Consider the following 27,996-nt stretch of genomic DNA (forward strand, 5'->3'; position numbering starts at 1 on the left):
CAATCGTGTCCACTGGACACCACAATCATTTTTACATAAATGTCAGAACACTGGTGTGAGACTTTAACGTAACTGCCTGATGGGCAATCTTACTAGAAACCATTATCTCAATTATTAATCATTTAAGAAAGGAAAGTCTGGAAATCCTTAAATTCGGCTTCCATGTGAGACCACATGTACCATCATAGTGATTCGTTATGGTCCAGCCCTCGTAACACGAACTCTGGACTCTGAGTATAATTAAGGCCGTCCAATCGGTGTGTGCCACACAGTGGTTCTACGGCATGGACCCTTAATTGAATCGATGTGACCTGCGTCTATGTCATGGACCGACATCTAATCTTCTAAGTTACTTTAAAGTCATTGTGGATGATGACCGCAAGGAAATGATGCTACAATGGCATATGGCCCTAATCTAAGTCACTGAGGTTGATGACCCCCTGACCATCCAAGTTTCTAGGCTGAAGGCTAAACACAATTAAGTTACATCGGTTGATGATCAAAGTTTCCACTTTACTATCCCCAGCACATTCACTGCTCAATCAATCAAAGTTCAATAATTACAACAATAGCAATGCTCACAAACTTGGTGGCAGTAAAATCCATTTCCTTTGGATATGTCCCTTTAATCTTTACTTTATTTTTAATATTCCCCAGACAACAAACTAAAATTTCCAGAATGCATCTCCAAGTTATTCGCTTGATTAAAGTTATTTCAAAATGCGGTTTCACTGAATTTAATGATTTAATAAATTTAAATGATTTAACGAAATATTAACAAACAACAAATTTCATCTCCACGGACTCTGGTTTCCTCACAAATTTCTATGCAGCTGTGATGTGAATTCAATATTGCGATGTTTATCTGGCTGGAAAAGAATTTGTTACATCATTCATGTCCAGCTATATATCTCATCTCGTGATAACACACTTTAAAATTCAATATAATCCTAACCGTTATTAACACTTGGATATCCTAATAATCTACGTACAAACCAAACAACTCGCCATATAATTACGATGTCATATCTCGTCATCACTGAATTTTGCACACCCCTCGCAGACAAACCGATCAATCACGACCATCGCTCTATATTTTGGACAACCCTGAAATTGGGTTACTCTGTTCCTTATACTCAAAGTTCATGGTTTCCAATGTTCATTACGTCCCCAATTACAGTATTTCACAATACTTAGATCATTACCGGCTATGAATTTTCAACTAAATCCAGCATTTTAACGTTTTCCTGGCCGAGAATTACAGTACAATCTCGATTCCACTCCTATTCCCGTTATTATCCCCGCTGTCCGCTTAGGTCTCTCACCCCATGCTCGCTTGGCAGTTACATAAACCACCCGGTTCGTTCTACCTGACTGACTTCTCAAAATGCTCCCTTTAAACTCTGCCGACATGATTAAACAAATACGATATTCTAACCAACAAAATGCACAGATATGCTTCAAGATGCCCACACTAATTATACGCGTCGCCAATTATACCGCTATGGATTTCTATGAATTTCTTTCCATTCTCAACATTATAAATATTCCTCGGGCTATCATATCCCGGCTTCAATGACAGGACTCTAACCTGATTCGCACATCTCGTCTCAACTCATATAAAACACTCCTCGGGCTTCAGTGTCCCGGCTTCAATGACAGGTCCAACCTGATTCACAAAACTAACCTCTGTTTCCCAGCTCCACAATTATCATCGACCAAGAACTGGAATAAATCCTCACTAGAAATTCCGACATCTAATATCGCACAATGCATTAGTCATGAATAACTTCGCATAAATGATATCGTATTTAATAACTTGATTTTTACGAGAAATGACTGAAACATTCTACTAGATCATTTATTCGTCAGTCAGACACAGTTTAAAATGGGCATTAAAAAAAAACGTTTCTCTCCGTGACCAAATTCATCACCCTAGGCTCTCACCCGACAGCGCGCTTCCTCTCGATTGAAAATGAGTAACCATGGATTATTATTATTAACGTCAAATTGCAGACAGAAGAATTTTACATCGAATGAACATCTTACTTCGACATCACAAAATACAGGCAGTACACTCACACGGATGACGATCTACATTGGACGTGATATCACTTCAGAACCCTATTCAATAACTTTTTACAACATTATACGGCCCTCGCAAGACTTCAAAAATTTATCCAAGTGGAAAATAAAACAAATGACTCTTTTAGTCGTACTCTCACATTTACAAAACTTAGTAGGGCGACCACTGCGTCGTAAATCCCCATTCAAATACAAGAAAGAAATCACGAGACGAGATATAAGAGGCAGTAAGATGGAAAGTCACATTACCTTATGTAGTCACACCATTGTTCGTCTTAGGGCTCACCTGCGACCCTGGCATTTTATTTAGCCATCTTTACATTCATGGCTGTACATCTCATTATGTTTCTTCAGGTTTCCTGGAATAAAGCATTAAAAAAAAAAAAAAAGGAAAAACCCTTCACTTGTTTGCGGAGCGCACACGATGGATTGTAATTATTCCCGCACACGAATTACTTAATCACATTAGAATATTTCAGTACTTTGACCGTCCTATCTGATACACTTATTTCTCTCAAGAAAACTATCTCCCCATGGAGTCAAGACTTAGCCGCAATGGCTAAAATCTGCAGTTGAACTCAGTCCACTTTCGTTGGTTTGATTTAGCAGAGCAGCTCAACAATTTTCGTCCGCTTTGTATCACAAATGCCGGAGAAGGAAACTCCGTCATGGCGTCCCTTCATATTTATAGCAGTTACCCCCTCTCTTCGGATCTCTCCCTTTGCCGCCAAGAAATTTTCTTATAAATTTTCTGACTTACCTAAACTGTAATTTCAAGAGTTTTGAAAGTGACTACATGCTTGCTACATTTCTGATGGTAGTGTTCATGGACATTTAAAAATTTTACGGGTTCGATTTGTGAGATGATTGACCTCCTTTGATAGGCACTATATTTTTTTGACTTGGCGTGGTCACGCCGTGTACACGCGCTTTGAAATAGTTCATAAAATTTACTTGAGATTCTTCCGCCGTCGACACGTGTGGTTGACGTCACGTACCCCAGAGCGTGGGACCGAAGGTAATCACCCCCTCGTCACGTGTCAACTCCATGCTATCAAGAATCCAACTTTAAGTTTAATTTGTCATATTATGCATAATGTTCTTAGGGCACAAAGGTCATGGGTTCATATTTCCCCCAAGACACGAATTCCTTTCGCACAGTGACAAGGAATTTCCTTTAAATATTCCAGATGGCGAAATTTCTAATTTTGACGTTTGATGAAACATGACCTTTGAATGTAAATTCCTTTCCTCTCTCTTATGCAGTTGGTCATCTTCTGGTGTGCGGATACTGGTTGATGCCTTCAGCTTCCTGGTAGTTCTCCACTGAATTTTCGACTGAGCTATTTATCCCTTCGTCGCCGTCAAAGTCTTCCTCGCTGTCAAAGTCTTCCTCCTCAGAACCTTCCTCAAATTCTCCCTGTTCTATCTCCTCTTCTGCCTCCTTAGAAACGGTAGTGAAATGGACTTCTTCCTCACACATTCTTCTCCCAGTCTGACCCAATGATTCTTCGTTTAGAGCTACTAATTCCGGTCCGTCATCCTTCCTAAATTTCACCTCTCTCCTTCCTAAATCGATGACGGCATTACTTTCACAAATGAAGTCTGCCCCCAGAATAACATTATAGTGCAGCTTTGAAATTATGACAAAAGGATGCGAAAATGTCATGTCTCCTATCTGCAAATCCAAAAATGTCTGCGTTTTACAAATGGCAGTTTTGTCGGGAATGACTCCTCTAATTTTGATATTTGCTACAGGAATTTCTGGCAATTTCTTCCGAGTAGACAATTCGTTAAAGAAATTTTGTGAAATTAAGCTGATGCTGGCGCCTGTATCCAATAAACAGCTCACCTTAAAATTGCATATCCTGACATTAATGATTGGTAGCTCTCTTATTTTCCTAACCTCCTGTCTGAGGTGGTCTTCCACTAATTCATCCAGGAGTCAATCTGGGCTACTATCCAGCCGTCGCGAGAAATATATTCAGGCTGTGTGTGGGAATCCTGTCTCGGAACCACTACTGGAAATTTGGAGTTTTTTTTTCCCGCTCATTTGACGAATTCAGATTTTCGTCGAAATGAGGCGCGTTAGGGTTTAATTCCCTATCCTGGTGGTAGGTTTTTCGGATAGCTCCAGTATGGGACATGTCTTGAGCTTGTACACAGTCAGTGTTGACTTCCCTTCGCTGGATGCTGTCCTTCCATTTGTCCTGTCCGGTACCTGACCTCAGCTCTCTCAAATACTGGTCCCCTTCTCTCTTCAGGCCCGTGCCAACGGTCAGAACGTCTGGAATTTTCGTAACCGTCCCCTCTTCTGTTGCCTTCATTCCCGCGTGGGTTCCTTCGTCTTAGATCTGAGTTCCCCTGGTATCGACCCTGGTTTCTTCTCCATTGTTCTCGGCGTCTGTCCCACTCTTCGTGATGGTATCTGGGCTGTTCCCAGTTCTTCCTACCTTGGTATGGCCTGGTGTCGAACCGCCGCCCCTCATTCTCATATCTCGGTGCTCGTGAAACTTCCCTATCTGGCGCGCTCTCCTGGCTGTGATTTACGACATTCACTTGGTGCTCTGAATGCCTGACTATTCGCGGGGCTGATTGATGCGAATGGGTCTGGTCCAGCTGTCGCAATATCAATTCTGCCTGCATCGGGGTTTCGACCTTCGCAGCAATTAATATTCTCTGGATATCCGGTGGGAACTGTTTCTGGATAGCCTGAACCAGTTCTTGCTGACTTGGGGCTGATTCCAGTTCCTTGAACTTAACTAATTGTTCGGTAAAGTAAAGCGAAAATTTCGGCGGTCCTGCTGTGTTATACCGGCGACTACATAACTCTAGCCTTAGGTTCTGCTGAATCTCAGAATTCCAAAATTTGCCTAAAAATGCGGTCTGAAATTCCTCGAACGTGTCAAAGCTATATCGGAAACCTTTGAACCACAGCGACGCAACTCCGTCTAGGTACCGTTCCACAGTCCTTAGTTGCCTCTCTTCAGGTATCCTATTATCGCGAATATACTCCCTAAGTTCTCTAAGAAAACCCTTTGGCGTCTGGGTACCACTGCCATCGAATTTCTTAGGCTGATCTTCCTTAAGACGAATCATGTTTATAACATTAGTGACGTTTTGCCCCTGAGAATGGGTAGAATTGTCAAAGTGTCCGTTCCCTGCAGGATGTATGGGACTACTAGCGTTGCTAGGGCAACTGAACGACATATCTGAGGTGCGGCGAGATTTACTAACCACTTCCTCTATCTTGGCCTGGACTCCTACGATATTGTTCACTAACCCATCCAGTTCCACTTTCCGGGCACTAACTTCCCCCTTAAGAGCCTCATGAACAGATGTCAACTCATCGCTCAGTGTTATGACCTTATCTTGGGTATCTTTAAGTTGTTTCGATAGGTCTACCCTTGTATCGCCTAAATCCTTTCCTAGTTCCTCAATATCTGCTTGTACCTCCTCAATACTCCTAGCCGTTTCTTCCTGAGTTGTACCTAATTTTCTCATATCCTCTTTATTCATCTGGATTAATTTAAAGTCAATGGCCTCAATACGCTGGTCTACAGTCGCCTTGACGTCTTCGGCTACCTGGTCTACTTTGTCATTTACGACGGCTATCTCTTTACACATCATTTCCTTATGTTCATTCATTGCTGTGAAGACCTTTGACTTATCGTCTTCACGCATGATGTTGAACTTCTCTACCTCTGTCTTCAGATCGGCCTTAAGCTCAGCTTGATCTGACATCAACTGCTGATGTAGTTCCCTACTTTCGTTGACGTGCCTATCGAGGTCTCCTCTAATTATGTCCTGATTTTCACTAAGAACACGATGTAGCTCGCGAGTTTCTATAAACTGCTGATTTATTTCATGTTTAAAGTCACCAATGTCCTTCCTAATATCAACGCTAGCTTCCTTACAACTATCCTGAGTGTCCTGCACTTTAATGTCAACATTTTGAACGACTTCCTTCATACCTTTTAATTCTACATCTGCACTATCTAATTTATTGTCCACTGTTTCCAACCTTACATTCATAGATTTAATATTCTCATTTAAGTCCTTTCTATCGGCTTCCGCAACCTTCCTATCGGCATCCATTCTCTCCATAAAGTCCTTCTTATTATTTTCCATCCTCTCCATTAAGTCCTTGATCATTTGGGCCACCTGCCCTTGGGCCAATTCTCCCTCCTGCATAAACATACTGTATTTAACAGAAAAGATAGGTCATCGGTGAGCCCGAGACTTCAACGGCGTATAATAAGACTACAACGATAAACATCACAACATCCTCCTATCTAACACATCACACTTAAGCCACCAGCGCAGTAAGACACTACACTAACGGTTAGCAAACATGCACCGGTCGGTACTACCTATAAACCGGTGTTAAATCAACAATGTTTATTAAACAAATTAAGGAAATCAGTCACAAGGATAGGAAAATTACATCCAACAGTTACTTACCCAGCAAGGCCCAAATAAAACTCCCAGAGGAAATGGATAAAAATTCCTTGTTTCGGCGCTGAACCACACAGATAATAAAAGGAGACACTGGTTTCAATGAAATAAACTTTTAATTAAAGAATGAAAACTTAACATGAAACCCAAAGAACATCGTCCTATCTGAGGGAATAAAAGTATTTTAAGTAGTTCAAAACAATTAGTGAATAATAGAAAATACACGGATGAAACTGAAAAACGTAGTCCTTTTCAGAAAATGATACTGATGCAAATCATTAACTTAAAAACAGAAGGTTGTACTAATTAAAGACAGTAAATCATTACCAGAAACAGTACACCTTGATAACATTACTATAATAACAGAAAATGATTCGAATTAAAACTTAAATTGTTCACAGAAGGTTTAAACGGGCCCCGTTTGTTAGACTACTAAAATTAAATTAAAACTAACGCATTAAACCTAGGGAAAGCCACTCTATTAACGAGTTTCATTGAACTTTCTTAATAAGAGGAGGCTTCGCAGGAGCATGGAACTCTAGCCCAATTAATAAACTACGAGGGGTTTAAAAGATTAGCGAACGGAAAACACACACAGTTAAACAGGGGAAAAGGAAGAAAACCGTAAGAGATCAAGTGAGGAACCAAGAAATCTTCCACAAAAATCGAAAATACTTAAGTAAACTCAGGCTCCACAATTAACACGCAAAACCCATAGGCAACAATCACCGTCCTGCCCCCAAAAGCCAATCGTTACCATAGCAACGAAAACATACGCCCGCAAACCAATCATGGTACAAGCCACAACAAAGGCAAGAAACAAAATAAAATCAGGAAACACAAAAGTTTAAAATACCAGGAAAATAGAAGCAAGGGTTTTTTTTTAAACCAAGGAAACCAGAATTATATGCTTCTGCGGAACCTCACGCAGTATAAAGGGGACTAAGTGCCCGACACATTTTGAATTTACATGATCAATGAAGTTCATTAACGGGTGAAAATGATAGTTAATTTAAAAAGGATTTCCTTATTTTCGTAGTCTTTACATGCCAATAATTTTGATATATTTTTAGACTTATCTACTCGTTCGTCCGCTTAGTAATTTCCAAAATAATTATTTTCACGAAATTCCACCTTGAAAGAGTTAATTTTCAAGACACAAATCACACGAATTTCCTTGTAGTTTCATAATCACAGGATATAACTTGCCAAATGATGAAGCCACTTACTTGCGTGAAGCTGACGCTCAGGCATGTTGAGCTAGTTCCTCACATACTTACAGATTCTTGCTGATCAGTTTGGTTTCCTCGGTCAGAATTAGTTGAAAGGTATCATAATAGGACGATGCAGGAAACAAAGTAATTTGGGTTTAAAACCCACATCTCAAGACCCTTAGCCGGGGTCTATACTCCAACATGACGCCAACATCTTAACAATCCAGTTAACACAACCGCATGCCATGACTTCCCAAAGCGTACTGACTCGGGTCAAAATGGCGAGGTTTTCTTCATCAGGAAGTAGCCGCGCTCTGATAGGTAGAAGAGCGGTTAGGGAGGGGAAACTCATTGTAGGTGTCTGGCGGAAGATTGCAGCACTTATTAGAAGAGAAATGAAACAGTCCGTAGAATTCAGAAATGCGATAATCCAAAGACGTTGCCATCAGTCCACAATAAGAATTATAAATAAGTTCGATGAGTATCACCAAAGCACGTAGTAGTACGAGGGAAACCATCCGCTTAGACATATAGAAAGATTAAGATTTTCTACGGCGATATTGCCAGTTCAAAATAGGTTCACAGGGTAGGGTAAATTGCGTTACACCGTAACAGCCCTCTCCCCCCGAAGCTTAGTGTATTCACTGATATAGCTTCCAGTTCAGTTTAGTGGTCAAGAAGTAAGCTAACTTTCAAATCAAGTCCACATTAGATAGAGACCACAAATGACGACTTCATGTATGCATAACAATAACACACCGACCTTGAGTCATATTAATATCACAATCCTCACTTCAGTTCAAGTTTGTGGTGGCAAGAGTTTAGTAAAGAGATCACGCTTCCCTCAAACAAGGTTCCATTTACCTAACGTTTAAAACAGCTAGGTTTAGCTGAATTTACACTCTTTAGGCAGCGCGCTTCTAGTAAAGCCTGTTACATATTACAATTCACCCGTTTAAAGAATATTAAGATTAAGTACTTTATTACAGGTTAGGAAATAAATATTCTCTAGATTATCAAGAAATGCAGCCTCTTGTTTCATTAACATAATTAAAATTTACCATAACCGCAAAAGAGCAAAGAAGGAAAACAGAGAAAGGATGGGCTAAATTGGTGACTACGTTCCGACGGATACTAAGATCCAACTGTCAATTAAATTTAAAATCTCAACTACAATCGACTGAGTCAGGGCCAGAGCATACCACTTAAGAGTATCGGTTTGCCGACGGAGTAGTACATGAGTAAACCGCACAAACATGAGCAATTCGACAAATACCACCCATACAGAATGAACAACACTTAAAATACGTGCACACGTCCAAGATTTAGAAAATAGAAACTTTGACACCAATTTCAATGAGCAATGTAATAATCAGGTTCAGATTCACCACATAACGGAAGTCCATTACCCGTTAACATTACCACAATATATTAAAAATCCACAACCTCAAGTTAAATAACAGTACCCTACAGAACACTTAACTAAGTAATACACAAAGTTAAGGCATACATCGCATGTACTTACCAAACCAGGTCACGACCAACCACATCACAGTGAACATAAAATAACCCCCGGTATTTTCAGAGGTACAAAATTCCTAACCATAACACATTACAGGAGTGGACATTCCGAAGGTACACTTAATTTCAAATTATTAGAACAAAACCACCTCAATACTACCGCTCGGTGAGCAATTAGTGCATTTTAAAATTTCTCAAGACATTATCACAGACATCAAGTAAAATTTGCACCCATTACTGGTTCAACATTCCCAATCACAACACATTACCAGATTGAACAAGAGAACTGAGAGGAAACAGAACTTCAACTCAAGAATATCACTCACCTACGGCAAGTTTAGGAAAATGAAAATATCCTAGGGTTAGAGGAAAAGTCTTCGAGACAAGATAACGTTGGCAGTACGGAAGGAGACTTCTGATTCAATAAGATGGTGAGGTGCGCAAAAGTTTGTCATCAACAACCGAACAAGCGACAACAATACCAAGCCAAGATTAATTTTGAGATGGATAATATTAAATACATAATGGTTGCTTCGATAACACCATAGGAATAACGGAATAGAAAATGGATGAAAGAAATTCAGTAGGGAAAACCAATCCGAAGTCACAAAACCTCAAACTTCATAGAATTCACAACAACATGCTTTCACGCAGGACACCTGATTAAGTAAGAAAAGGCGATGAAATCCACCTCAAACCAAGTGACCATCAGGAAATTAGAGCAATGACCTACGCAACCTAATCTACCGGTTGTCTTTTACAAGACCTCGGAGCTAGCCGGACTAATAATATATGACATCCGCAGATTCATACTGCCGCATTACCGCTAAGCAGGTACCCTTCCATACAACTAGGAAACAAGGTAAAATAAAATATACATGGCAGAAAAGATGGCAGGACGTTAGCAAATGCTCAATGATAATGAAGAATAAAGGAACTCAACACGTAGACCCCATAATCTAACAGTTGGGCGACTTCGGTACCGCCTATGAACTAATAATCCGTCCCATACCAGATTAATAATCTCATAGAACGGCAAGATGACCAAACAACCTTGTCAAAAGACAAATTAGATCCACTGAAGAGAAAAAAAGTCAGACAGACAGGTGAACATTAACTGAGCTTTAACAAGAAGTACCAATAGAACACAAGATAACGCCAGATCAATAGGTAATGCACTGAGGCCAAAAGCGAAGAAACCAGGACACACAAAACCAACAAGTTACATAACACAAGTTAAAATCATTCCATCAGAGCAATAGATCCACACCGAAGGGTATTTCCAAATCTACGAAGACACAAGGTACAATAACAAGACCAACAACCAGTCCATACCTGACATGTCATAAAGAGCCAACAACTCAACACAGAACCCATAAAATAACCATGACTAGCTCCAACACGCATGCGCCAGACCCCGATAGGGAAAAAGGGACACTTGCAACCCTCAACGACATGCTGCGAAACTATCATGCCCACCCCGAAATATAAACCCCAAACAACAAATACTTGGTACCAATATCATCACCCAACACCGATCTGCACCCAATCCTATTAGGTTAAGAGGCTTTTCCATCCTCAGGCTACAGATCACATTAGCTCAACAGCAATCCAACACAGTAGAAATGGTAGGGAGGCCGATGGAATCCACAACTCAAAATGGAATGCAATTAAATACAAATAGGTTATAAATTTTCACAACATAGGAATTCCATTAATACAATGACCATGACAGAGTACCACAAACCATACAAGAAACTACTAGCCCCCTAAGAATATCCACACATGAACCAGACCTAACCGCAAGGAGGTTAACAGGACAACCTTTTTCAGAAATCATAAGTTAACTAAAGCAAGACCAAAATGTATGAGCCAGAAACTTGAGGAAAGCCACACACTAAGTGACCACACTACAACAAGGGAACAGGTTAAATTAATAGGAGAGCACGGTATCCGTTAGAAATAGAAGACTACCAGCAACCAATAACCAGCACGGATGAACTAGTAAAGACCTGAATAGGTCCAGACACATGGTCAACAAGGCATCCACACCGTTACGGCCTGACAGAATTCAACAACAACGAACGCCTACACAATAACCCCACACAAACAGAATCCTTGGTGAAATAACTCGAGTGACCCCTGACCAACTCACCAGCCCACACCAACAGCGAGACAGGGTAAGAATAGTACATATTCACGCCATAGGCGAACACCAGTCCCACAATCAGCATAACCCAGCAATCGCCCAGGAGGCACACGAACACATCACCAACGACAGCCCCCAGAACTCCAGAAAAAAAATTATACAGGAGATATAATTTCAAAATCAAGTTAAGATGACACTACTAGAAAGCATGACCGAACCCCAAGTAGCCCAGAAAGGTTACCAAACAATTTTCAACAGTAGATCTCAATAAATTTTCAAAGGAAGCAAGGCGAGCATAAGAACGATATCAATTAGGCCAAAGGTAGTTTCCAACAGCACTTTATCACATACATCGCAGGTAAAAGGTTCACAAGTTAACCGTATACAACCGTAACCAATGCTTTCCCCATAACACATAATATTAAGGACGAGGTGGGTGAATGACTCAAACCTCTGCCCAGCAGTTCGCTAATCCATACCAACCGCGAGACAGGGTAAAAATGAAATACTTCATTCATGCAATTTTGCAAACCCCAACCTCACAGCTAGCACAGATCAGCAAACACGCAACAAAAGCAGAGCCATCACATCAACAGGCCATAAATAATCAAAACAGATGCTACACAGGTTAATACAGGCATTACAGGCTTGCCAAGCTATCACACCAGTAAATGACGTAACTGGCCACAAGACACTGCATGAAAACGTAAAACAATAATGGTTAAATAAGGTTGCCAGACCAAGGTTACTGATACACAATAGAGCGAATTAAATTCAAAACCAGCATAAATAATTCACCACCGGTTAGGTTTCACTTAATTTAGAAAAATCAGAGCTAGCATGAAAACCGTACGAGCAAGCCCAAGGTCGATTTTATACATAAATATGCACAAAGGGCACGGAAAACACGACCGCCAGGAAAATCACTCTACACCAGAAACAATTAAAATACGTGGCACCAGGTAATATCGATGCTAGGAGAAGATAATTTCCGATATATGATGGTACAATACCAGTGGCACAAATGAATGTCACACGATGCTTAGGCCTAAATTTAGGTTAAGTAAAATTTCCGTTCACACGCCAGTACTAGTACAGCAGAACACACTAAGAAACAGTAGTTTCTCATATAAAATGTAGGTACACACCTTGACAAATACACTGGCCAGGAAACAACACTAATTATAATCACCACACTAAATCTGGGAATCAAGACACAATGCTAGGACAAATAATATAATAAAGCGTTCCCAGATCACGAACTATCACATCATACTTTAAACCAAAAACCAACTGCACTTCACACGGAGAATAAAATCACACGAGCTTACCAAGTAGAAATTACAATTAATGCACACCGAAGTAGTATAGAGAACACACACGTTGTTTTTAAAATATCAAAACAGATATGTCACACGAATCACGGAGAGCACACTGCAAACCGTAGCATGCTCAAAGCCCAAGCTCAATCGATTTGTGTCCAAATATAAATACTAGCAACAGTTTCAAGGCTTACAATAATACACCAAATTCCAAATTAAATCAATAATCCCGTACTCACCAATTTATGAAGAAACAAGAGAGGAAAAGATACAGGTCACCTGAGAAGCAGGAAACGAGGAAGCAGCTACACCGGAACCAAACAGCTGGTAGAGGAGAGCTACCAACTGTACACATGACCCGAAACACCAAAACACCACGAAGGCGAAAGATACAGAACTCCATGAAGATAATCACATGAAACAAAAGGTAATACCTTTAAACAAGATGAATGCATTTCTTTTCACAATTATGCATATAATTACCATACACAGTCATCCTTCATAATCCAGCGCTTCAACGCCATCACAAGTACAATAACCCAGGGGAAAAAAAAGGGGAAAGAAGGACAATGGTTAGCAGCGCCCTCAAGAAAAAAAAGACAACCAGAGCTTTCTGCTACCACTTTACTAAGCCACCAGCGCAGTAAGACACTACACTAACGGTTAGCAAACATGCACCGGTCGGTACTACCTATAAACCGGTGTTAAATCAACAATGTTTATTAAACAAATTAAGGAAATCAGTCACAAGGATAGGAAAATTACATCCAACAGTTACTTACCCAGCAAGGCCCAAATAAAACTCCCAGAGGAAATGGATAAAAATTCCTTGTTTCGGCGCTGAACCACACAGATAATAAAAGGAGACACTGGTTTCAATGAAATAAACTTTTAATTAAAGAATGAAAACTTAACATGAAACCCAAAGAACATCGTCCTATCTGAGGGAATAAAAGTATTTTAAGTAGTTCAAAACAATTAGTGAATAATAGAAAATACACGGATGAAACTGAAAAATGTAGTCCTTTTCAGAAAATGATACTGATGCAAATCATTAACTTAAAAACAGAAGGTTGTACTAATTAAAGACAGTAAATCATTACCAGAAACAGTACACCTTGATAACATTACTATAATAACAGAAAATGATTCGAATTAAAACTTAAATTGTTCACAGAAGGTTTAAACGGGCCCCGTTTGTTAGACTACTAAAATTAAATTAAAACTAACGCATTAAACCTAGGGAAAGCCACTCTATTAACGAGTTTCATTGAACTTTCTTAATAAGAGGAGGCTTCGCAGGAGCATGGAACTCTAGCCCAATTAATAAACTACGAGGGGTTTAAAAGATTAGCGAACGGAAAACACACACAGTTAAACAGGGGAAAAGGAAGAAAACCGTAAGAGATCAAGTGAGGAACCAAGAAATCTTCCACAAAAATCGAAAATACTTAAGTAAACTCAGGCTCCACAATTAACACGCAAAACCCATAGGCAACAATCACCGTCCTGCCCCCAAAAGCCAATCGTTACCATAGCAACGAAAACATACGCCCGCAAACCAATCATGGTACAAGCCACAACAAAGGCAAGAAACAAAATAAAATCAGGAAACACAAAAGTTTAAAATACCAGGAAAATAGAAGCAAGGGTTTTTTTTTAAACCAAGGAAACCAGAATTATATGCTTCTGCGGAACCTCACGCAGTATAAAGGGGACTAAGTGCCCGACACATTTTGAATTTACATGATCAATGAAGTTCATTAACGGGTGAAAATGATAGTTAATTTAAAAAGGATTTCCTTATTTTCGTAGTCTTTACATGCCAATAATTTTGATATATTTTTAGACTTATCTACTCGTTCGTCCGCTTAGTAATTTCCAAAATAATTATTTTCACGAAATTCCACCTTGAAAGAGTTAATTTTCAAGACACAAATCACACGAATTTCCTTGTAGTTTCATAATCACAGGATATAACTTGCCAAATGATGAAGCCACTTACTTGCGTGAAGCTGACGCTCAGGCATGTTGAGCTAGTTCCTCACATACTTACAGATTCTTGCTGATCAGTTTGGTTTCCTCGGTCAGAATTAGTTGAAAGGTATCATAATAGGACGATGCAGGAAACAAAGTAATTTGGGTTTAAAACCCACATCTCAAGACCCTTAGCCGGGGTCTATACTCCAACATGACGCCAACATCTTAACAATCCAGTTAACACAACCGCATGCCATGACTTCCCAAAGCGTACTGACTCGGGTCAAAATGGCGAGGTTTTCTTCATCAGGAAGTAGCCGCGCTCTGATAGGTAGAAGAGCGGTTAGGGAGGGGAAACTCATTGTAGGTGTCTGGCGGAAGATTGCAGCACTTATTAGAAGAGAAATGAAACAGTCCGTAGAATTCAGAAATGCGATAATCCAAAGACGTTGCCATCAGTCCACAATAAGAATTATAAATAAGTTCGATGAGTATCACCAAAGCACGTAGTAGTACGAGGGAAACCATCCGCTTAGACATATAGAAAGATTAAGATTTTCTACGGCGATATTGCCAGTTCAAAATAGGTTCACAGGGGAGGGTAAATTGCGTTACACCGTAACACACTGTTAATGCAACATTCTCTAAACATTTTATTTAATAAAACGTGAACTGCAATGTTCACTCGATCAAAGTGATCAGCCAAAACACTCAAACCAGTATTCAAAAATTTGGGAAATTACACTAACACACTTAAATTATACCTTTCATTCAGTAGATAAATTATTCTCATAGTGGTATCTCCTAGCCTTACTCATCGGGCGTTTATCTATTTCTTCGAGTTCACTATCAACTCTGGCGCACGATTTTATCATCCATAATGTGGCATAGCCTCAACATTATTTCTCTTTTCCCCTAGTACACGATCTTTCCAAAATATCCTTATCGTTATCGTGACTTAGGTTCCCTCATCGTTATCGTGACTTATGCCCCATCGTTAAGTGACTGATGCCACCACGTTGGAAGCCATTTTAATGAACCCTTTAGGTCCATATTGAGGGATACCTACCTTCCTTACCTATCAGCAAAGCTCATGAGATCTGTCTCTTGGGTCGTTTCGGGTTCTTCGTCACTTGCTGAGGTAAAGGTAGGGTTCATTAATTCTAATCTATCTACTGGAATGAAAGGTCTATTTAAAAGATTCCTATTTATTCAGGGAAATGAAGTAATTTACTTTGTCAACGATGTCATAGTCAATCGTGTCCACTGGACACCACAATCATTTTTACATAAATGTCAGAACACTGGTGTGAGACTTTAACGTAACTGCCTGATGGGCAATCTTACTAGAAACCATTATCTCAATTATTAATCATTTAAGAAAGGAAAGTCTGGAAATCCTTAAATTCGGCTTCCATGTGAGACCACATGTACCATCATAGTGATTCGTTATGGTCCAGCCCTCGTAACACGAACTCTGGACTCTGAGTATAATTAAGGCCGTCCAATCGGTGTGTGCCACACAGTGGTTCTACGGCATGGACCCTTAATTGAATCGATGTGACCTGCGTCTATGTCATGGACCGACATCTAATCTTCTAAGTTACTTTAAAGTCATTGTGGATGATGACCGCAAGGAAATGATGCTACAATGGCATATGGCCCTAATCTAAGTCACTGAGGTTGATGACCCCCTGACCATCCAAGTTTCTAGGCTGAAGGCTAAACACAATTAAGTTACATCGGTTGATGATCAAAGTTTCCACTTTACTATCCCCAGCACATTCACTGCTCAATCAATCAAAGTTCAATAATTACAACAATAGCAATGCTCACAAACTTGGTGGCAGTAAAATCCATTTCCTTCGGATATGTCCCTTTAATCTTTACTTTATTTTTAATATTCCCCAGACAACAAACTAAAATTTCCAGAATGCATCTCCAAGTTATTCGCTTGATTAAAGTTATTTCAAAATGCGGTTTCACTGAATTTAATGATTTAATAAATTTAAATGATTTAACGAAATATTAACAAACAACAAATTTCATCTCCACGGACTCTGGTTTCCTCACAAATTTCTACGCAGCTGTGATGTGAATTCAATATTGCGATGTTTATCTGGCTGGAAAAGAATTTGTTACATCATTCATGTCCAGCTATATATCTCATCTCGTGATATCACACTTTAAAATTCAATATAATACTAACCGTTATTAACACTTGGATATCCTAATAATCTACGTACAAACCAAACAACTCGCCATATAATTACGATGTCATATCTCGTCATCACTGAATTTTGCACACCCCTCGCAGACAAACCGATCAATCACGACCAACGCTCTATATTTTGGACAACCCTGAAATTGGGTTACTCTGTTCCTTATACTCAAAGTTCATGGTTTCCAATGTTCATTACGTCCCCAATTACAGTATTTCACAATACTTAGATCATTACCGGCTATGAATTTTCAACTAAATCCAGCATTTTAACGTTTTCCTGGCCAAGAATTACAGTACAATCTCGATTCCACTCCTATTCCCGTTATTATCCCCGCTGTCCGCTTAGGTCTCTCACCCCATGCTCGCTTGGCAGTTACATAAACCACCCGGTTCGTTCTACCTGACTGACTTCTCAAAATGCTCCCTTTAAACTCTGCCGACATGATTAAACAAATACGATATTCTAACCAACAAAATGCACAGATATGCTTCAAGATGCCCACACTAATTATACGCGTCGCCAATTATACCGCTATGGATTTCTATGAATTTCTTTCCATTCTCAACATTATAAATATTCCTCGGGCTATCATATCCCGGCTTCAATGACAGGACTCTAACCTGATTCGCACATCTCGTCTCAACTCATATAAAACACTCCTCGGGCTTCAGTGTCCCGGCTTCAATGATAGGTCCAACCTGATTCACAAAACTAACCTCTGTTTCCCAGCTCCACAATTATCATCGACCAAGAACTGGAATAAATCCTCACTAGAAATTCCGACATCTAATATCGCACAATGCATTAGTCATGAATAACTTCGCATAAATGATATCGTATTTAATAACTTGATTTTTACGAGAAATGACTGAAACATTCTACTAGATCATTTATTCGTCAGTCAGACACAGTTTAAAATGGGCATTAAAAAAAACGTTTCTCTCCGTGACCAAATTCATCACCCTAGGCTCTCACCCGACAGCGCGCTTCCTCTCGATTGAAAATGAGTAACCATGGATTATTAACGTCAAATTGCAGACAGAAGAATTTTACATCGAATGAACATCTTACTTCGACATCACAAAATACAGGCAGTACACTCACACGGATGACGATCTACATTGGACGTGATATCACTTCAGAACCCTATTCAATAACTTTTTACAACATTATACGGCCCTCGCAAGACTTCAAAAATTTATCCAAGTGGAAAATAAAACAAATGACTCTTTTAGTCGTACTCTCACATTTACAAAACTTAGTAGGGCGACCACTGCGTCGTAAATCCCCATTCAAATACAAGAAAGAAATCACGAGACGAGATATAAGAGGCAGTAAGATGGAAAGTCACATTACCTTATGTAGTCACACCATTGTTCGTCTTAGGGCTCACCTGCAACCCTGGCATTTTATTTAGCCATCTTTACATTCATGGCTGTACATCTCATTATGTTTCTTCAGGTTTCCTGGAATAAAGCATTAAAAAAAAAAAGGAAAAACCCTTCACTTGTTTGCGGAGCGCACACGATGGATTGTAATTATTCCCGCACACGAATTACTTAATCACATTAGAATATTTCAGTACTTTGACCGTCCTATCTGATACACTTATTTCTCTCAAGAAAACTATCTCCCCATGGAGTCAAGACTTAGCCGCAATGGCTAAAATCTGCAGTTGAACTCAGTCCACTTTCGTTGGTTTGATTTAGCAGAGCAGCTCAACAATTTTCGTCCGCTTTGTATCACAAATGCCGGAGAAGGAAACTCCGTCATGGCGTCCCTTCATATTTATAGCAGTTACCCCCTCTCTTCGGATCTCTCCCTTTGCCGCCAAGAAATTTTCTTATAAATTTTCTGACTTACCTAAACTGTAATTTCAAGAGTTTTGAAAGTGACTACATGCTTGCTACATTTCTGATGGTAGTGTTCATGGACATTTAAAAATTTTACGGGTTCGATTTGTGAGATGATTGACCTCCTTTGATAGGCACTATATTTTTTTGACTTGGCGTGGTCACGCCGTGTACACGCGCTTTGAAATAGTTCATAAAATTTACTTGAGATTCTTCCGCCGTCGACACGTGTGGTTGACGTCACGTACCCCAGAGCGTGGGACCGAAGGTAATCACCCCCTCGTCACGTGTCAACTCCATGCTATCAAGAATCCAACTTTAAGTTTAATTTGTCATATTATGCATAATGTTCTTAGGGCACAAAGGTCATGGGTTCAATAACACACAAATATCTCATAAAAGGACACACTCAGAATGAAGGAGACTCAGCTCATTCCCTGATCGAGAGACAGATCAAACACCAATTGAGAGGTGGACCTATCTATACCACTGAAGGGTTTATAGCTGCTATTCAAGCTGCAAAGAAACATGGTGAACATTTTCATGTGCACGAGCCCCGCCTCCTTCCTTCCCCTCGACTATCTTAGCTATCGCACACATCGTCTGGCTCCGTCTGTGTAACATACACATTCAACATGCTGCTCAAGGTGAGTCTTTAGTCATTTAATGATTCTAGTAACTTCCATACATTGTTTCCAACATCTAACTTGGCTAATTTCTTCTTCAGGTTTAAATTGAAGTGGGAATTCATCTGTATTTATATCACGATCTTACATGACAAATTAAACTTCCCTGAAACCACCTAATATCAAGTGAATAAGTGTCACCAATATAGACAGCATAAAACAGCAAAAATTCACTTATCTCAGATGTACACAGACTGGACTATATAACAAAAAAAGGAACTGCCAGAATTTTCAGAATTTTATACCACAACATTTAATTGTAACATAATTTTAACTTATCTAATGTATCATTGCAGTAATGTATTTTATAATGTGTTAAAATGTGTTTTAGATGTTTTAGGCATATGTATATAATTGTTTAATTTGCACTTGAGGCTGATAATCGCACACAGATGCCGAAACTATTACCATTTGACATGTGATTGAATCACAATAAAATGTTATTGTATTGAATAGGTGAACCTTGAAAGAATTTTCACTTACTGTTTGTTATTTCCCTCATAACTTTTCCCCTCCGACCTCCGCTTCCTCTTAAATTGGGAGACACTTCCTTCTCCCCTCTTAAGGCGTTTTTTTAGGTACATTCATTATTAAAACACAACACACTTAAAACACTGAACTTGCGTCAAAAAAGCAGCACACAATAACCTCTCCAAGACGCCCAAGTAACTACAAAACCAGTCACATGGCGCTTGACACATAGCCCAGATTTTGTTATACAGCAGGTGGCACTTAGACCCAGGCAAATTTTTGTGGCTTAAGTTTGAACTACTTGCAGACTGAATATTACATAGCTCGGTTTTTACTGCACAGGCATAGGCTCATAGCCCACGTCTGAGCAGTGAATTAAAGGTATGAAAGTTATATTGTGTGATCTTTGTTATGACATGCTGTTTTGGACAGTAGAATTTGGGATAAACCAATGGCTGTATCCCCGGTATGTGAGTGGTGTACCCTGATTTTGTGCAAAGTTGGATTGTGGCACATGAGGCTTGAGGTCAGGACTGTAACATTCTGATGATAGAGGGGTTATGATAGACCAAAACCTTTCTATCTGAAGGAGGAGAGTCTAATTTATTTTCTTCCTGTGAATTTCTCCCTGTTTGTTTGCTTTCTCCATCTGAGGTCTTTCCTTTGTATTCCCATTATGTTTATATTATGTGTGGCTCCATAGCAACCAGTTGCTTGTTTATTTTTCTTGTAGCTCATGAGGACTGCATATTGGTCCAGTTACGAGCATGAATCCCTTCCTGTTTCTTCCTTTGAGATCATGCCTTTTGGTGGCGTCCCCTTGTCCCCTTGTTGGAAGACGATTATGTTTTTCTTTTGGGCGTGGGTGTGTTTTCTAGTCTGATCAGTGCTGATATTTTTATTCTGAATACTGTACAACCAGATAATTCTTAGGAATGAGATGGAATATCAGTCACTGTAGATGTGACAAGAGTATATGCTACGAGGATTGGGGCAAAAGTCATGGCAACTATTTTTTTTCTTGTAGATATGTGAATGGATCACAAATGTATATGTGTAGTGTGGAAGTTCTGCAGGCATAGTGTGTATGCAGAACAACAGATGGCTCTGTGATAGCTGGTAGTAGCGCAGCGAGGGCTGTGAAATCAGTCAGTTGGTGAGTGTCGTGCGAGATGGCAGTAACCCTGGCGTAGGGGTTACCGTGATCAACAAGGTGGTTCCCCCACGGTGAGGCCTTTGCATTGCACTTCGCTTGGGTTGACCCCTGCGAATACCCCAAATGTGGGTATCTCGGGCGCGTAATTTTTGGTGTTGAACAGCGCGCTTACATCAAAATAGCAGTTCTCTGAGGGAGAAATGCAATGGAATGTCACAGTGAATTAGTGGAAGCCCTTGGGAATAATGCCCTACCATACCGTACAGTAGCACGGTGGATAGGAAAGTTTCAGCAAGGACGTGTGTCAACCAGTGATGAGCAACGTTCGGGATGACCTGTCAGTGTGCGGACCAACGACGCACGTGCCATCATCGAGCAGCTCCTGGATGAGGACAGATGATGGACACTACTGGAGTTAGAGAGGGCAAGTGGCATTGAGAAACGCACCGTCCACAGGATATTGCGTAATGAGCTGCAACTGTGCAAAATTGCATCGCTGTGGGTACCGCATGCACTGACGGAAGTTCAAAGGTGGGTGCGCTATTCAATATGCTCCGACCACCTTGCACGCTGGCAACAGGACGGCGATCAATTCTTCTCATGAATAATCGCTATCAATGAATTTTGGGTCAGGGCATACGAACCAGAACGGAAACGTCAGTCCGCGGAGTGGCGACATGCTGGATCACCAAAGAAGCAAAAGGTCCGTCAGAATCCTTCCCCAGTCAAATTGATTGTGATCGTCGCGTATGATGTCAGGGGTGTCATTGTTTGCCACTTGGTTCCACATGGCAGAACAGTGACCGCACATACTACAGGGACTTCCTGGCGTGAAAGGTACGATGTGGCATTCAGGAGAAACGTCCGGATCTTGTGGACAGTGCAATAATTCTGCAGGACAATGCAAAACCACATAAAGCATAGTGTGTAGGGCAACTACTGCGACGTTGAGGATGGGAAGAATTGGAGCACCCACCGTACTCTCCTGACATTTCGCCCTGTGACTTTGATCTCATTCGAAAGACTGATGATGATGATGATGCTTGCTGTTTTAAAGGGCCTAACATCAAAGGTCATCGCACCCTAATTTGAAAGATTAAGGAACCACTATGTGGTAGGTGGTTTGCAACACAAGAGGACATTGCTAATGCTGTGCGCCAACAAGTGACCCGATTCACACATGGTGCGGCAAATGCTGAGGCAGATGGTATTCAGCGCCTCCCACATCGTTGGCAGCGTGTGGTGTCAGTAACAGGGGACTACTTTGAGGGTCTTTACGCCCAGGTTTGTCATGTCAACTTTATGTGTACTGTGTTGTCATTCTTCTGCACCGGGAAGGCCATATTGCCCTGTATACTACCGAATTAGTGTGTTACGATATTTCAGTGCTATTCATTGTCCACACATGTAGTTAACACCTTGTCCTTTCGTCTCTATATGTCACATTTTCCAACCGGACTGGTATCTTCAAGAAAAAATTAGTTGCCATGACTTTTGCCCCAACCTCGTATATCACACTACAAAGATAAGTGAGCAAAGGACATGTGAAAAGACTTATTTAAAAGAATCTGTAAGTACGTTCCTTGGTATAAGTGCCTTGGTTGGATGACACAACTATGCCCTAATTTTGTCAATTTTATTTTTGTCCTAAATTTTGCATTTTAAACATGTATGTGTTATTATTTACTCCTTCTTTCCTTTTAGTTAGTAAGGTCTGTTATTTTGTTGGTATCTCTGGTGGAGGAGAACGGGTCTACGGACTGTTTTACGTCCGCTTTGGTCGAGGTCTACACGGACCTATGCGTGAGTCATACAGCACTACTGTGTTCGCGTTCCTACTAAGGTTATTATCGTGCTGACTATGCGTTTTTACTCTGTTTTCTGTTGGTGTCGACTTAGGCTAAGGGTCAAGGTCCGTGTTATAACAGATGACGGCCAACTGTGTTACACACATCGAATATCTACTATCATTAGTTCTACATCTCACGTTCATCGATATACATCGACGGTCCTGTGCAGAGAAAAGTATATATTCTTTTTGGACTCACAGTTATTTATTTTCGAGACTGTGGCATGGTTTTAAGCTTGTTCAATGACGTCACATCGTAAGTTAAGGGGACCTATTGTTGCAGATTTATGGGTAGGGGAGAAAAGAAAATAGGAAAAATTAGAAAACAGTTTTTTCGGGGACAGAAACTTAAGCACAGTCGCTGCAGTGGTCTGGTGCCTGGGATTTCTGCACCCTTGTCCTATGCAGTAATTCACAGAGTTTATCCTTTGTAATCTCAGTTTTCCTCTGTCCTCTCTTCCCTGTTTTTTAAAATTTAAAAAAAAAAATACAATTTGTTTTATGTCGTACCGACAGAGATAGGTCTTATGGCGACGATGGGATAGGAAAGGCCTAGGAATGGGAAGGAAGCGGCCGTGGCCTTAATTAAGGTACAGCCCAGCATTTGCCTAGTGTGAAAATAGGAAACCACGGAAAATCATCTTCAGGGCTGCCGACAGAGGGATTCGAACCCTCTATCTCCCGGATGCAAGCTCACAGCCACGCGCCCCTAACCACACAGCCAGCTTGCCCGAACAGATACCTCTTGACAGAATTTCCAGACTAACGAGAAATTTGAATCACAGGAACATGTTTATATAATTCAAAACTCTCATGTGCATTCATTAGGATTCGAACTGTAGCTACAGCAGTAAGAAGCTAGCGACAATGCCACTCTCCTATCACTTCCCAATTTAATACCAATCGAGCTCGATAGCTGCAGTCGCTTAAGTGTGGCCAGTATCCAGTAATCGGGAGATAGTGGGTTCGAACCCCACTGTCGGCAGCCCTGAAGATGGTTTTCCATGGTTTCCTATTTTCACACTAGGCAAATGCTGTACCTTAATTAAGGCCACGGCCGCTTCCTTCCAACTCCTAGGCCTTTCCGATCCCATCGTCGCGATAAGACCTATCTGTTGATATAGATGTTGATTCCCATAGGGAATCTGAAATATTTGTCCTGAATGAGTAAATTTATAATACCAATATAAATGGTCCATTATTGGACATTATAAATTTTCCAGCTAACTCATTCCTGGTTGCCAGCGTTTCGCCCTCGTGTGCTAGGGTGGGCTCATCAGTTGGTACCTAGCACACCTACCAATACGCTGGGCTAGTGCATACCGTGGAGGCCACTGCGTAGGCTAACTGGAGCCACCGGCAGTGCCAATGCACTAAGAGACTTTGTCTCATAACTAAAAATTGATGCCTGCTTGGCCATCAGATGATATAGATGTTGATTCCCATAGGGAATCTGAAATATTTGTCCTGAATGAGTAAATTTATAATACCAATATAAATGGTCCGTTATTGGACATTATAAATTTTCCAGCTAACTCATTCCTGGTTGCCAGCGTTTCGCCCTCGTGTGCTAGGGTGGGCTCATCAGTTGGTACCTAGCACACCTACCAATACGCTGGCTAGTGCATACCGTGGAGGCCACTGCGTAGGCTAACTGGAGCCACCGGCAGTGCCAATGCACTAAGAGACTTTGTCTCATAACTAAAAATTGATGCCTGCTTGGCCATCAGATGATATAGATGTTGATTCCCATAGGGAATCTGAAATATTTGTCCTGAATGAGTAAATTTATAATACCAATATAAATGGTCCGTTATTGGACATTATAAATTTTCCAGCTAACTCATTCCTGGTTGCCAGCGTTTCGCCCTCGTGTGCTAGGGTGGGCTCATCAGTTGGTACCTAGCACACCTACCAATACGCTGGCTAGTGCATACCGTGGAGGCCACTTTGTCTCTTAGTCTCTTAGTGCATTGGCTCTGCCGGTGGCTCCAGTTAGCCTACGCAGTGGCCTCCACGGTATGCACTAGCCAGCGTATTGGTAGGTGTGCTAGGTACCAACTGATGAGCCCACCCTAGCACACGAGGGCGAAACGCTGGCAACCAGGAATGAGTTAGCTGGAAAATTTATAATGTCCAATAACGGACCATTTATATTGGTATTATAAATTTACTCATTCAGAACAAATATTTCAGATTCCCTATGGGAATCAACATCTATATCATCTGATGGCCAAGCAGGCATCAATTTTTAGTTATGAGAAAGTCTCTTAGTGCACTGGCACTGCCGGTGGCTCCAGTTAGCCTACGCAGTGGCCTCCACGGTATGCACTAGCCAGCGTATTGGTAGGTGTGCTAGGTACCAACTGATGAGCCCACCATAGCACACGAGGGCGAAACGCTGGCAACCAGGAATGAGTTAGCTGGAAAATTTATAATGTCCAATAACGGACCATTTATATTGGTATTATAAATTTACTCATTCAGGACAAATATTTCAGATTCCCTATGGGAATCAACATCTATATCATCTGATGGCCAAGCAGGCATCAATTTTTAGTTATGAGAAAGTCTCTTAGATCATTGGCACTGCCGGTGGCTCCAGTTAGCCTACGCAGTGGCCTCCACGGTATGCACTAGCCAGCGTATTGGTAGGTGTGCTAGGTACCAACTGATGAGCCCACCCTAGCACACGAGGGCGAAACGCTGGCAACCAGGAATGAGTTAGCTGGAAAATTTATAATGTCCAATAACGGACCATTTATATTGGTATTATAAAAAAGACCTATCTGTGTCGGTGCGACGTAAAGCAAAAAAAAAAAAAAATTACCCAAATCCCTCAGTACAGTCAATATCTATACGGATTTTCAAGGTCCGAGGGGAAGATCAGGACATTGCCGCAACTGCGGTGCTCTTCGCGTTTCAAACCCTATCTCCCTGCTAGAGAATTCCAGGGAACTCAAACCCTCGTGCAGAAAAGAAAACGCTTCCCCAATCTCCTAATGGCATCCCTGGATCCTTTCCGGTTACACTGACTCAGTATGGTCAATATATTTTCAATAGGCACTATTTTCTACATTGCCGAGTAGACATTATCATCAATATTATTCTAATACTAGCAAACGTACCCGTGTTTCGCTACGGTATTCTACAGTGTATACGGATATTGAAGTAAATTACTGTACATGCCGTGAATAAGTGTTTTAAAATTGTATGTCTCTTAGCATTATCCACAAACAGTAGGGGGAGGTTCCCATACAGTGTTTCCAATGTAAAGTGCGAATTGTGGAATTGTGATGATAATGGCTGGCTCACTTTCCTACTGCCATTCACAATCGAGTAGGTAAGTTTTAATTATAATGGGAGGCCCCACTACATACTGCGCGGTCACAATCGATTTGGGGAGATTTCTTTAAAATGGCACGCACTCTTACCTGCTTCCAGATAGATTATAGTTGAGAAGTTTTTATTATAATAGCTTGCACCCTCCCTACTGCCAGTCAAAATTGCCTTGTGCTGTTATTGTCACCATGACAGGCCCCTTTTCTTAATGACAGTCACACTGAGTTGGTGAGTTTCCATTATATTAGCAAGGCCACTATGCCTAATGTCGGTCATATTTTAGATGGGTGAATTTGTTTATAATGGCGGGCACACTTGCCTACTCCTAAACACAATCAGTTAGGGGACTTTTGAACAAAACAAAATGCTCCCTTGACTTATGGCAGTCAAATCGAGAGGGGAATTATTAATTACAATGGTAGTAGCTCCTTACTAATCCTAGTTACAAAGGAGTTTGGGAAGGATCCCATTTCTTCTCCCAGTCAAAGTCGATGTGGATAGTTAATGATTACAATAGCAGACGAACTTCTGTTGAGAGTCACTATCAATGTAAAATATTAATTATAATGGCAAACACACCCTTACATTGTTACTAATCGGCTTCAATGAATATATATAGATTGACATATGAAGTATATGCATGTTTACAATATTGCAAACCTTCATTTACAAATTAAATGCTGCTAAACGATACATCATATCGACAAACGAATTGTACCATAATAGGTCTCATTTAGTGGTCTAAATGCCTGGTCTTAAGATACTTTCTACCGAGCTCGATAGATGCAGTCGCTTAAGTGCGGCCAGTATCCAGTATGATACAGATGTTGATTCCCATAGGGAATCTGAAACCCCGTTCCAAATGAGTAAATTTATAATACCAATATAAATGGTCCGTTATTAGACATTATAAATTTTCCAGCTAACTCATTCCTGGTTGCCAGCACCTCGCCCCCATGTGCCAGGTTGGGCTCATCAGTTGGTACCTAGCACACCCACCAAGACACATGGCTAGTGCATACCGTGGAGGCCACTGCGTAGGCTAATTGTAGCCACCAGCAGTGCCAATGCACTATGAGAGACTTTGTCTCACTACCAAAAAGTGATGCGTGCTTGGCCATCAGATGATATAGATGTTGATTCCCATAGGGAATCTGAAACTTTGCTCCAAATGAGCACACCTAGGTACAGTTAGCTGGAAAATTTATAATGTCCAATAACGGACCATTATATTGGTATTATTATAAATTTGCTGTACTAATTTGGGTACTAATATGACATCTACAAACATAAAATTTGGCTCGCATATGGATACTGGGTGGGTCAATGTTCGTGTAGAATTAGATGATTCTACCTTTCGTAAAAGTTATTCGAACTATGAATTATACGTGTACATAGAGAAAAATGTAGGTATAATCAAGAAATAGAGACAAATAGTCCGTTATTAGACAGATTAGTTGTAGATCACTCCAACTTGAACTGAGATTGTTCCATCCGTTTTATGATAAGACTTACTGTTTGGCCACGAAATACTTTGAAATGAAGGTCTGCACGGACATTAAAATTGCCTCAATATTCCAAATTTTTTGGGGGGTAAAAAATGAAATATTTAAAGATCTTGCAAGCTTCAATTACAGGCTATGACATATAAATTTGTCAAAATTCAATTTTCTAGCTCGTCTGGC

At 40.6% G+C, this 27,996-nt stretch overlaps 1 protein-coding gene and 1 non-coding gene across 2 annotated transcripts in view; one reads left to right on the forward strand and one right to left on the reverse strand.

The window, feature by feature from the left end:
- The window catches only part of Dysb (Dysbindin), a 53,432-nt gene that overhangs the window by 14,703 nt on the left and 10,733 nt on the right, over nucleotides 1-27,996 (reverse strand). The gene's annotated exons all lie outside the window — the stretch shown is intronic.
- On the forward strand, nucleotides 21,144-21,297 carry LOC137501369 (U1 spliceosomal RNA). Its single transcript, XR_011018513.1, has one exon. It is a non-coding gene; the product is annotated as a U1 spliceosomal RNA (small nuclear RNA).

Source organism: Anabrus simplex, chromosome 6, assembly GCF_040414725.1.
Source record: "Anabrus simplex isolate iqAnaSimp1 chromosome 6, ASM4041472v1, whole genome shotgun sequence".
In the NCBI taxonomy this organism is placed as follows: domain Eukaryota; kingdom Metazoa; phylum Arthropoda; class Insecta; order Orthoptera; family Tettigoniidae; genus Anabrus; species Anabrus simplex.